This window comes from Rissa tridactyla, chromosome 3 (genome assembly GCF_028500815.1).
Source record: "Rissa tridactyla isolate bRisTri1 chromosome 3, bRisTri1.patW.cur.20221130, whole genome shotgun sequence".
NCBI lineage: Eukaryota > Metazoa > Chordata > Aves > Charadriiformes > Laridae > Rissa > Rissa tridactyla.
In genome coordinates, this window is record NC_071468.1 from 17,324,542 (window position 1) to 17,336,575 (window position 12,034).

The window sequence follows — 12,034 nt, forward strand, 5'->3', positions numbered from 1 at the left end:
AATCTAAATCTCCCCTCTTTCAGTTTAAAACCATTACCCCTCGTCCTATCACTCCCCTCCCTTATAAAGAGTTCCCTCCCCATCTCTCCTGTAGGCCCCCTTCAGGTACTGGAAGGCTGTTATAAGGTCTCCCCAGAGTCTTCTCTTCTCAGGCTGAACAACCCCAACTCTCTCAGCCTGTCTTCATAGGAGAGGTGCTCTAGCCCTCTGATCGTCTTCATGGCCCGCCAGACTGCTCCAACAGGTCCATGTCCTTCTTGTGCTGAGGGCTCCAGAGCTGGACACAGAACTCCAGGTGGGGTCTTACCAGAATGGAGAAGAGGGGCAGAATCACCTCTCTTGACCTTTGGATGCAGCCCAGGATGGGGTTGGCTTTCTGTGCTGCAAGCATGCATTGCTGGCTCATGTTGAGCTTCTCGTCCACCAGCACCCCCAAGTCCTTCTTCTCAGGGCTGCTCTCAAGCCATTCTCCGCCCAGCCTGTATTTGTGGTTGGGCTTGCCCTGACTCAGCCGCAGGACCTTGCACTTGGCCTTGTTGAACTTCATGAGGTTTGCACAGGCCACTTCTCAAGCCTGTCCGGGTCCCTCTGGATGCCATCCCTTCCCTCCAGTGTGTTGACCGCGCCACACAGCTTGGTGTCATTGGCAAACTTGCTGAGGGTACACTCAATCCCAATGTCCATGTGGCCAGCAAAGATGTTAATGCTGCCTCCTCTTCCATTGCATAGGGAATACTTCCCCATTGCTTTTTGTCTCTTCCAGAGGCCTATCCTCTAGCTACATCCTCTCTTCTCTACCTGTGCTAGCAATCAATTTGTTTCAAGCTGATCAAGGAAGCTTCTTAATCTGGACAGTTATTTATTATCAGAACATCTATTCAAGAAACAGGTAGTGAGTCATTGTTAATGTATCGGGCCGGTTTTCTAGCAGAGTGAGTTGATGCATTAAAAAAAAAAAAAAGTGACAATGATGTGGATGTTCAGGAAATACCTGTAACGTTTTTTTTATTCAAACAATTTGATACTGCTTGAACACCAACAGGTGTTTCTGAGAACCAAAAGGAGAAGGTCTAAAGGATCTTTGCTTGGTGCTGGGTTGAGTTTACGGTTTAGAGCCATTTGAAATGCCCATCCTCATGTCATCCCCTACTCCCCTGTCTGGGCTTGCTGGAAGGACAGACTTCCTTGCTTAGTCCCTATCCTGATCCCCACACTCGGGCTAAAAACATGACCATTATGCAGCATTTCTTGAAAGCAGTCTCTGTCCAGATGGAGCTACAACTAATAGCTTTGTCAGTCTGTGGCCTCTTTTAGTTGTTTATTTTGTTGGGGGAAGCACTAAAGTCTCAAAAATGTTGACTCTTACAAGAGGATGTACTGGGCATGCCCATATGAATAAGCGATCTGTAATTGTGTGCAAGTGCTTCTACTGGCTTCAAGCATATTTTTGCAGGTGCCCCATCTGGGGAAAAAATGGCCACGAATGAGACCCTAAATCATGCTAAATATTGCAGAAAGCACCTCAGTGAAGTATTTAAAGATTTAAAAAAAAAAAAATTCCGGATTCTGAATTTACAAAACACCATTTCCTCCATCTGCACTCAGTGTTCATCATTTTGTTACAAAACCACTTCATTCCTCCATCGCTAATAGCTCTCTTTGAATACCGAATTGCCTCATTAGGCTCTTTTATCCCATGAATGAAATTCTTCCTCTGAGTCAAATAGGCAGTCCTTTATTTTTCCTATTGATTTTTAGTTGCTTATATCAGACTGGTTCTAAGTAATCAATAAAGCAGTGTGGAAAGATTTCTGATCTTGGAAATTGTGTGGCATGGGCCTTTTTATTATAATGCCTCTCTTTTTTTGAAGTCTTGTGTTTAATGGAAGCTATTTGCCACCGGTTTAAGCATACAGCTACCCTGTTTGCTTTCATCCAAAGACTTCCTCCTTTCCCCACAAGAGGGAATGGCAATTTCCAAAAGCCTGATTCCTACTGTGATATAACTTGGCAGAGTCACTCCTCAGGAAGGGGGGGTCACACTTGTGTCAAACAGCTGGAGGAGTTTGCAAAGAGTTGGACTGGTTTGCTGAATTGGCATCTCAATGGAGAAGTTAGAAAGCAAGCTCTGCCTCGCACTTTGATGCGATAGCTCTTCTCAGTTGTTAATAGGAGCTAAATAACCACTGTTATGATGATACAGTCTGCTGTAAATTCGTCCCCGTAATTGATCTGTTGAGCAGACTGCATGTTTCTAAATATGGGTGTAAGTTGCTTCCTTCTGTCTCACTGGTTTAATAGTTTAAGTAAATGAATACAGATGTTTTATTGCCCCTTAATGAGTGGAAAACCATGGATGATTTTCTCAGCATATCACCTCTCTGTAAAGTGCAATGGCTTTTGGGACCTGAAAGTCTGGATTTGGTACTGAAATAGTTATAGATTGTTGGTTAAAATTCTGCCAGAGGTGTGGGCCAAAGGGCTGACTGATTTACTGCTCATGGCTTTAGGGGGAGTTGAAAGACTCAGGTTATGGGTACGCCAGAAAGTTGTTGCAAGGAAAGGTAAGGGCATCTTCAGTCCAGCATGCGCTAGTGGAGAAGATGAGACACTTTGCTCCAGGACACAGCTGGGAAGTTGCAGGGCTGCAGTTTAGTGATCAAGTTGCCGTGCATCAGTTTAGCTGCCAGAGGCCATTACACAAAGCTCGCTACTGCCAAGTGGCACCTTTATTGAGAGCCAATGGGAACAAACTCTTTTACGTGTTAGATTGGACTAGGTATGGCCATACGGGAAATGGGTTGATAACAATTGCTGGTGCATTTGCACTCTTGGGGTAGCTAGATAAGTAGTTTCAGCCAAAGTCGTGTTTTTTGAGAGTATGTGAAACTGTAAAAGACAAAGGCAAAATCCAAATAAGAGCAACTTGTTTGGTAGAGCATAGGCAGAAGGAGACACGTTTATGAGCTGTCAGTTCATGACAGGCTCGTTGAAATCAGCCCCGACTAATGCAGACAGCACAGCATGTTGTGACCAGCAAGAAGCTGATGCAGGCACTCTGTGTGTTGTCACTTGGTATGACACACCAGTTCTGATACACGGGTGGGCTGGGCTGAGTTAGTGACTGCTAACAAGATAGCGTGTCTTCACCTTCAGATCTCATTTCTGGATGTGTTTCTGATGTGTTTTGTGATGCTCCGTAAGTTACTTAGCGCCTCCATGCCGAAGCTGACAGAGAGGTTGTAAGACTTTAGCTAACGTTTTGGGGCTGATCTAGTTTCAAGCAGAGCTTGTCTATGCTATTGCTGAAGAAAACTGTCAGCGTATTGTAGACCAGCATTTGCTGTGATACAACTCAGGGACTACAGCTGCCTGGCCTAAGCACCTGTTATCATGTAGTTTCTAAGCTTGGGGAAACAATTAGTGTCCTTAGATCCTATGATGTGCAACCCAATGAGGCCATAAGGCTGCTGTCAAGGGCCTGGTGCAGCACCTTGAAGTGGTGTTCTCTGTCCTTAATGAAAAGCCCTTCATGAGAGAGTTTTGCTTTTCCAGACCTGGGATTGACACTTCGCACAGGAGTCAACAGCTGTTGCGCTGAACTTGAACCATTCCAATCCGCACCAAGAAGCTGGCAGCTAGTGTTCGTATCCCACAGGCAATGGAATCAAAACAGCACCGTGTTGGAGAGCTGGAGAAAGGGGGAAGTCGCTGCTGTGCAGCACAAAATCAGAAGCCCAAAGTTACTGTGCGCTAAAGTGAGTCTTTTTGAGAACACTGCCAACACACATAAGTACATATGGCCTCAGCATGCTGGACATGTGAAATACCATGTAATTAAAGTCAAGTGGATTCTTATGGGTGTTATCCAGCACAAAAGCAAACCTTGGAGCTGGCTTCCCAGCTGAGACATAAAAGAAAGCAGGGTGAGGTTATTGAGAGAAGTGTACATGGGACTCAGGGAATAAAATGCTGTCACTCAAATCTCGTCGTTTTGTGTGGCCATGTGGAAGCCAACCTGCTTCCCTATTGTGGGCTTTGAACAATGACCTCCACTTGCTGGTATTGGGGTAGTAATGCTGGGCTCAGTTGAGCTATACGAGTTTACACTGGTGGGATGGGATGGGAATCAGTAAGACGAGGATTGGTATATTTACTGTCTGCCTGGCAGGCATGAAAAGGGATATTTGTGCCATTTAGAAACATGTAGAATATGATTTGTAGGAATGTTCAACATGGATAACGTCCTCCTGTGTGTCAAAGCGTGGTGGGCAGTGCCAAGGGAGTGCTGCTGAAGCAAAGCTGGGAGGTTGAGGCAATGTTGTTTGGGGAATGGAGGGCATGGGGAGAAGAGGGAAGGAATGGGAACTACTTCTCAAAGCAAGGAGTGAAGAAGACCACCCTAAATGAGAGGACGTACAGAGCAATGAGTGAAAAGAATGAGGGTAAAGACTTAAATGAGATTGGTTTGATGCTCGTGATTTTGCCATAATTAATCCTGTTATTGCACCTTCCTGCCATAAACATGCCGTGGCTCAATATGCCTGGGGTGGAGACACAAAGGCATGGGGTGGCTTCCTGAGCTTGCACGTGAATGTACTCATGCACTGAGACTTTGTAGAAACAGGATTTGCTAAAGGGATCGCCTTTGGCATACTGAGTTGTGAGGCAACTGCAGTTATTTACACAATGTGTAAATAAACTTGCTCCCCTGAGCGTAATCTGTGTCCATTAGCCTTGTGGCCTTGTAATGAATCCTTTTAGAATATGTAGCTGGTCTGTGCTTCAAGAGTGCTGGTATTCACCCAACCAGAGTCTTTTCATATTCCAAGATCTCTCTTGTATTCCTTGTTTCAGTCATTTGCAAAGCTGCCGCTTTGGCTCTTGCAAACTCTTCCTGCCATGCACTTGCACCCTGCTTTTCCGATCGCTCCTCTGACCTCTGCTAGGGCAATGCCAATTTAGAGCCGCAGCCCAATGCCTGTTTTTTTTGTACAGATTGCTCCCTCTGCCTACCTACAGCATGTCATTCAGTAAAGCACGTATGGTTCTTGGATACTGAGCATCAATGCAAGTTGTGAAAATGTCACTTAATGGTTTTGGTCAGGTAGGGAACTTTTTGTGGTTTATTTTTATGAACAGTGTCTGTTATAAGGAAATGCTATTGACTTGTAGTTTAGAAAAATCTAGATTTGGTAGGAAATTTTGGAGAGATTATCCTACCTGCTGTGCTTAGGTCTGGGACCACTAAACAAAACAGACTTCCCTCCTTTCAGACATCATATTGCTGCCACTTGTAAACACTGTTGTAGAAGAATGACCCAGCAGCTCCTTCTGGAGGCCTGCAGTGCTGGATTTATTGTCCCCTGCCTGTTTGCTGCAGTAGCACTTAACGTCTCTAGGGCTTACGTTCCTGTTAGCTCCTTGAATCCAGAATGAACATTTAGATGGTTAGTACTACTATAAAAAAAGTTGTTCCAATGAGTCAAAGTTGTACAAAGTCAGTGTTGCATAAAGAAATAGGTAACTTCTCTTTCACATTGGTCTTTGGGTTGTACTTATGGTGTCTGAGTCCCTGTCAGTAGTACACGAAATCGTGTGGGAGTTAACATATCAGGTGATGAGTGGCGTGGCTTCATCCTCTTCCTCATGCATATGCAGAGGAGCACTTAGCGTTTGTTATGTAAACACAGCATGTGTATGTTTATCTCTGAGAAGCAGTTTTGGTTTTGCATTTGGCTGAGAAAGTGGTGACATTTGCAGTTGTGTGGCCCATTTCTTGTGAACTCCAGTGTGAAATTTGTCCCTGGTTGAAAGAAGCTGACAAAAACCCCTCCTAAGCTACCAGCCTAGCTGGGTTTAGCCTTCTGTGTATCCCATTAGCTCTCCTAGTTTTTAGGACCTGAACAGTGAGGCAAAGCTCCCTCCGCCTTCTTGTCCCCTGTGGGCATATTTAAGCGGAACGCTATTAAAAAGCATCTCTAGAAAACTTTCCACGCCTTTCCTTCTTCCTGCAAGCTTGGCCACAAGAGGGACCGAGCCACCTCAGCTTTCACTGTGCCCTTGCTCAGAGCTGTGCTTGCCAAGAAAGGACCCCACAGGATTTGACTATTGTGGAGTAGATGCATTACTGGGAAAAAAGGAGACAGCTTTTACGGGAGTGAGCCTGTATCTTAACTACTGCTCAGTCACTTAGGAAGTCTGTAAAAGCTTTCTGAAAGTACCAGGCTCCTCCCCAAGCACAACTTGATCTAGTGCATTTTCAGATTCAAAGCTGAGCCTGTAAAACCTTCCCCTGGCCAAAGACCACCCAACACTAGCAGGGTGTGCTAAGAAATTTCTGTTTATAGTTCAGTGCAAGGGTCAGATAGCTTTGCAATGGTTCAGGTTATCCGCCCAGAGAAAGCATGCGCTTTTGCTAAGCATGGGATACGTGAGTCATTTCTATTACCCAGACCTCTAGACATAACATAAAATAGATGGCATGAAATAGCATTAAAGATATTAAAGATGGGAGGAAATTAAGTGTTTTCCCCCTTGCATTCTTGAGCTATAGAGTAATGGATTTCTAGTGCAAACTCAGCTACTAATGCACGCATACGTAGTGAGGGCAAACAGTAGAAACCTCAAACTCTGTGCTCTAGGTTTCAAAAAACTCAGTCAAGTAAAAGAAAACACAGAAGTGCTTTCGCAAGACAAATTTGGTGATTAATTTCCTAGCAGGGAATTAGCTTTTATCTACTCTTTAAAAATGTTAGTAAACTGGGTTTATCTTAAGCTGCTTAGAATTTGTGACCCTGCCAGTATCTGGCATATTGCAGAATTTTTTCTGTTGGTTTGAGAATGACTGGTAAGCCCCCAAATCTGTATTTTTCCTTTTTCATATTTAAAAATGTATTCTTTAAAAAATAAATTCCTGCTGAACTTGTGCATTCCCAGTTGGTTTTTTCTATCATCCATCTCTGTTATAATCCTGTAGAATGGCTACAGGATTCAGAATAAGAGATCTCACACCCACCTAAACCAGAAAGAAATTATTTTTATCTCTGTTTTTTTGAAAGGTTGAAATAGTAAACATCAAACTCCCTCAAAACTGGAAATAAATTATTTGAAGGAGCCCTTCTCCTCATTAGAGACTGCACTTAAAAATACCGGCTCCCTTGAATGCTTGGGAACACTTGCATTTTGTCTTTAGGACTTTTTCCACTTGGTAATTAATACTCATTCTTATATAACATTTGTGACTGAAAGCACTGTGCAAAAGAATAAGAATGGACAGTCTGCCCCGTTGAAAGGAGATGAATCTACAGTACTGCTGATGGGCTTGCTCCCTGAAATTCTCTAGTGCAGAGAACGTTAAAAGTTATATGTCAAATACAATAGTCTCGCTCTGTTGCACTTGGTGACTACAGACAGTCTTTTAACTATTAAAGTAATAGAATTTAAGGCTAGGTATTTTTAGCAGTTTTTATCAATGGCTTTCTTAAGCTTCTTTTTCAGAGGTTTTGTGATCATAAAGCAGGATGGAAGGAGTTTCTGACCAGTGTATCAAAGCTTCATTCTCACAGGATCATGCCCGTGCATCCACTTAGGGCCAGTGCACAGTTTCCAGTAACTAAAGATTGCCTGACTTTCACGATGGCTCTGGAAGTCAGAAATGCTTCTCATTTGTTGGCCAGAGGAAATGAATGTATTTTGTTTCAGCTGGATTGGGTCTTGGTAGATGATTTATTGTAGCCCAAATATGTTTCTAATGATTTTGAAATCTATGAAGTCATATCGATAACATAAGCTTCAAATAATGTCTCAAATACATAGCTATTATTTTATATCTACAGGAAATGCAAAAGAAAGAAATGCAAAATAATAGAAAAGAAAAACCCAGTTACTTGACTTACCTTCAGCAAGAAAGAAAGTTTCCTTTCTTTGTCTAGATGAAGGTAAAACCAGTCCATAATCCAGCTTCTTTGAAATACTCAGTAATTTTGTTTTCTTTATTTTATTCTCTGAAAGTACACACTATTTACATAGTGCACCGTGTACGTAAAAGGTATTGGGAATTAATTGAGACTCAGTGATCAATGCCAACCATAATTTCCCCATCAGGAAATTAGTTGAGGCAGAGCTGGTATTGAAACGTGTGAGATGTCTGTATTACCTGAAGTGGGGCACGCTTGGTTGTTTCTGTCTTGAAAAAAAAACCAACACAGGTTCCTGTTACTTGGAAGGGGCAACTGCATTTATGCACTATTTTCTCCTGGGCATCCCAGTACCTTTGTATGTGTTGGCAGCAGAGGACTATGAATATCTTTTTTGGAAACCTCTGGCAGAAATACCTGTTTCCCTTGCAGGTGACTGAGCCCAGGACCAGCATGAGGTCTTGGTCTCTTTGTCTGTCTATAAATTGAAGCATGACTTGATTTGTGAACTGTAGGCCTCCAGGAGGTTAAGGTGGTGACTCTGGTCTTTCATATACACTCTTCCGGCCAAGGGACATAGATGCATTTGCACAGCTGCCACTGAGTCTGATTCCTGAAGGAAATGCAATTAGTAGAGTGATGATACAAGGGAAGAAAATATCAGGACAGCACAGAAGGGAGGACAGGTAGAAAGACAACTGTGAGATATACCTTTTTCTGATGGAAAAGGGGAAGTTGTTCTGAGTGAAGACGAGATGAACTTCAGCCTGAAGTCACTGATGGGAAGTGGCCAGTCTGTAGCAGCTACTTTCCATTACTGTAGTACCACAAACCATCTCTCAGGAGATCAGTACCATGGTGTGGAGTCACACCTTCCCCCCATGTATCTAAAGCTGGCAAGGCAGTGAGGATTCGGGACTGAAGGTGGGACAGAGATCATGGAATCCCAGATTGATCCGACTTTCCCCCCTATTTGCCTGCATGCACTTAGCTCCATCCTGTTCTTACTTACCCCTCAGGTGATCAGATGACTCTGGCCCTCTACACTTTTTCTGACAGACCCATTTACTGCTAGGAACAGGAAAGAAACCACTCATTTATTGCACAGTAAAGAGGAATTTTGCCTTATATGTACAAAATTATTTTGCTGAGCTTCAAAGGATAATTAAACTTTTTTTTTCTTTCCCTTTTTTTTTTTTTTTTTTTTTAGGGGCCAATGGCAGGGCTGTCTCTGCACAGGCTGTCAGCAATCCCTGCCAGGCTGGCACTGTATGCCGACTCCGACAGTCAGCAATCCTTAGCAGGCTGGCACTGTATGCAGACTCCGACACCAGCCCCTTCCACTGCTTTTGCATGGCATCCATAATGGATGGCGTTGCCAGGTCTAGGTTCCTGATGTTGTGTAGTACTAAGGAAGACACTATCTTGTCCTATACTTAACCTTACAGATTTTTTTACCCAGCCATTAGTCTTCACAAATGATACTGTTTTCACCTTTGGCATGAAGCAGAAAAGCCCGTTGAAAACCACAGCATCCGTTGTAATGACGGACATATTCATCACTTAAGCCTGGGGCTCAGCTGTGAACACAAGTAGGACTTCGGAAGCCAAAATATATTTGGCCAAACTTTTTTGTTGTAATGGTTTCCTCAGAACTGCAAGCTGTAGTCATCAAATGTTTCATTAAAATGCCTTGGGAACACACAAGAAAGCTCTTGACTGTAATGTTTGCCTGGGGAGGTTTTTTTTTTAGTCTTCAGCCTAGATCATCCTTAAAGCCTATTGTACTGCGTGAAAGGTAACAGGGTATCTGGAGGGAGAGTCACAGGCAATTCAGATTCATGCCAGTTAGTTCCTGTACCTCCTGCCTAGAGCATTCCAGCAGCCACAAATTGAACTGGGTAATATCGTCGTTACTGCATCTCCTCTTCAGCATGCTCGCTGCAGCCAACCTGAGCTCTCGTGTTGGTTATAGTGGCATTTCTGCTATATGTCCTCAGAAGCAAGGAGTGTTTCTTGACGATTTTGGGAGGGAAAGGGAAGCACTAATAGCATTATCACTGTTACTTCAGTTTAGCCAAAGTCCCCTTTTACCAGTCTATCCAACTGCTGGTTATACCAGTGATACCAGTCTGTCTAACAGGCCGCCATTGTGGCACCCAGCTTCTGTGAAACCCTAAAAAGATAGAGGGACTGGTTCTAGCCGGTGCTCTCACCAGGGCAGCAGTATTTTATGCTCGACTTCTCCCGGACCTTGTTCATTTAGAGATAGATGGTGCTTTTAGCACACGATGGGAGGGAACACGTTCAGTCACAAAGGCAGAGCACAGAGGCAAGAGTAGCTCTCTGCATGCTCCCAAACCCAGATTTTTGTCTGGCAGCACAAAGCGATTCACAAAGAGCTTTCTGCAACTTTATTAATTTGTTTATTAGCAGCCAGCTCTAAGTGAGGCATTTAATATAAGTTTATTAAATAATGAGATGCCCCTCTTATTCCAGCGACACAACAGGCTGGCTATTTTCAAGTGACTTGTTCTTTCCCATTAACAAGCAGAATAATTCAAATGAATCGCTTCCAGAAACAAGAGAAACCGTAGTGTCCCCAATTATTCATGCCTCTCTCCCATCTGAGCTTCATTGCAGTGGGCATGCAGTTGTTCTAAACATAGGGTATGTTTTCTTTCAGGACCGTTTCATCCTTGACAACTCGTCAATCAGCTGGAACAAAAACTCTGTTCCACCTTTCATTATTTTTCTAATCATAATGTCTTTTCTAGATCCATAATTGCTCTTCATGGGTTATAAAGCCGGCATAATTCGCTATATTGAAAAACATTGATACTGATTTATGTGGTTTCAGTTATGCAGTGTGCATTTCATTTTATGTCCAGTCAGGGGGTAGAAACCTCTCCAACCTGAGCATGTGCAGTGTGACAGGACCTCTGCTTCTTTTCTCTTATTAATCCTATAGAGACAAGTAAGTTTGCTTTCAGAAATGTTTCTGAAGATTTGTTTTCTCTTGGCCCTTTTTGCCTTCCACAGTCACTTCATTGCTTTATGGCATGCTAGGGCTAATTTCATGGCTCGTTCTGTGGTTGTGGAATATCTGCTGTTTCCCAGGACATCTGTTAAACAAGCTGACAAACCAGCCTGGTGCTTAGCACACCCCACAGTTTGCTTCATAGATTTAGATGGTTTTAGTAGCCTTTGAAACCCATTAACCTCCTATGAGCCCTATTTCTACCATAATCATCATTAAATGCAACTTTAATTTCATGTTTTTAGATTGGAGTTGAAAAAGGAAAGAGTAAAAGCACATCTGCATTGTACACCGTGCTCTGGAGGCATACTACCATGCTCCATGGGCATATGCTCTGGGCACAGGTGTCCTCCACGGTGCAGAGCCGTACTGAGCTGCGAGGCCCAAAGGCTGCACATTTCGTAGCTCGCTCCGTGCTGCTGCTTCAGGGACGGGTGTGCAGTGACGGCAGCTCTCTCCCAAGGAGTGATGCTGTCAGATGTGATGGCTGAGGGTGCATTCCTGCTCCTTCCTGGAGATGGTGGTGGTGAAAACCCCGCTAGCCTGGTTCTTCTGCTTTGCCATTTCAGATAACCCAGTTCTGACCTGCCACTCTACCATCTCAAGTTAGTGCTGGCTGTGGCACTGTAGGGTTAAAGGAATTTTGTAACACTTGTCGAGATTTAAAATCCTTGTAAAACAATGGAGAAATGTTGGCTCCTGGCCTTAAATATTACTTAGTGCCTAATGCAATTTTTTATGGGCATGAGCATTTGTTAAGTTTTAGTCTTAGTGAGGTATAAGGGTTCTGTTCAATGCGGCATTGGAAAACATGCTGGTGTACTGCCTCTTTCCTGGCAACTGTCCTTCTCCACAATGTAGTGCTTATCTCATACATGAAATGGATAGCAGAGAAACCCCCTTCTGAAAGCACCATTTCCTTCCCCTTCCAGGTTCTGGAAGCATGGTGGGGCATAAACCAGGTCCCTTTAAGAGCAAGTTATTGTCTTTGGGCCAAAATATATTGTGTTAAATAGAAGTAAAACTATCCAAGGCAGACTTTTTACTGTAGTTGTGCTCCTCTACGTCACAGATG

At 43.5% G+C, this 12,034-nt stretch overlaps 1 long non-coding RNA gene across 1 annotated transcript in view; it reads left to right on the forward strand.

Moving 5' to 3' along the window:
- Positions 1-12,034, forward strand: part of LOC128907328 (uncharacterized) — a 141,205-nt gene that overhangs the window by 84,685 nt on the left and 44,486 nt on the right. The window lies entirely within an intron of this gene.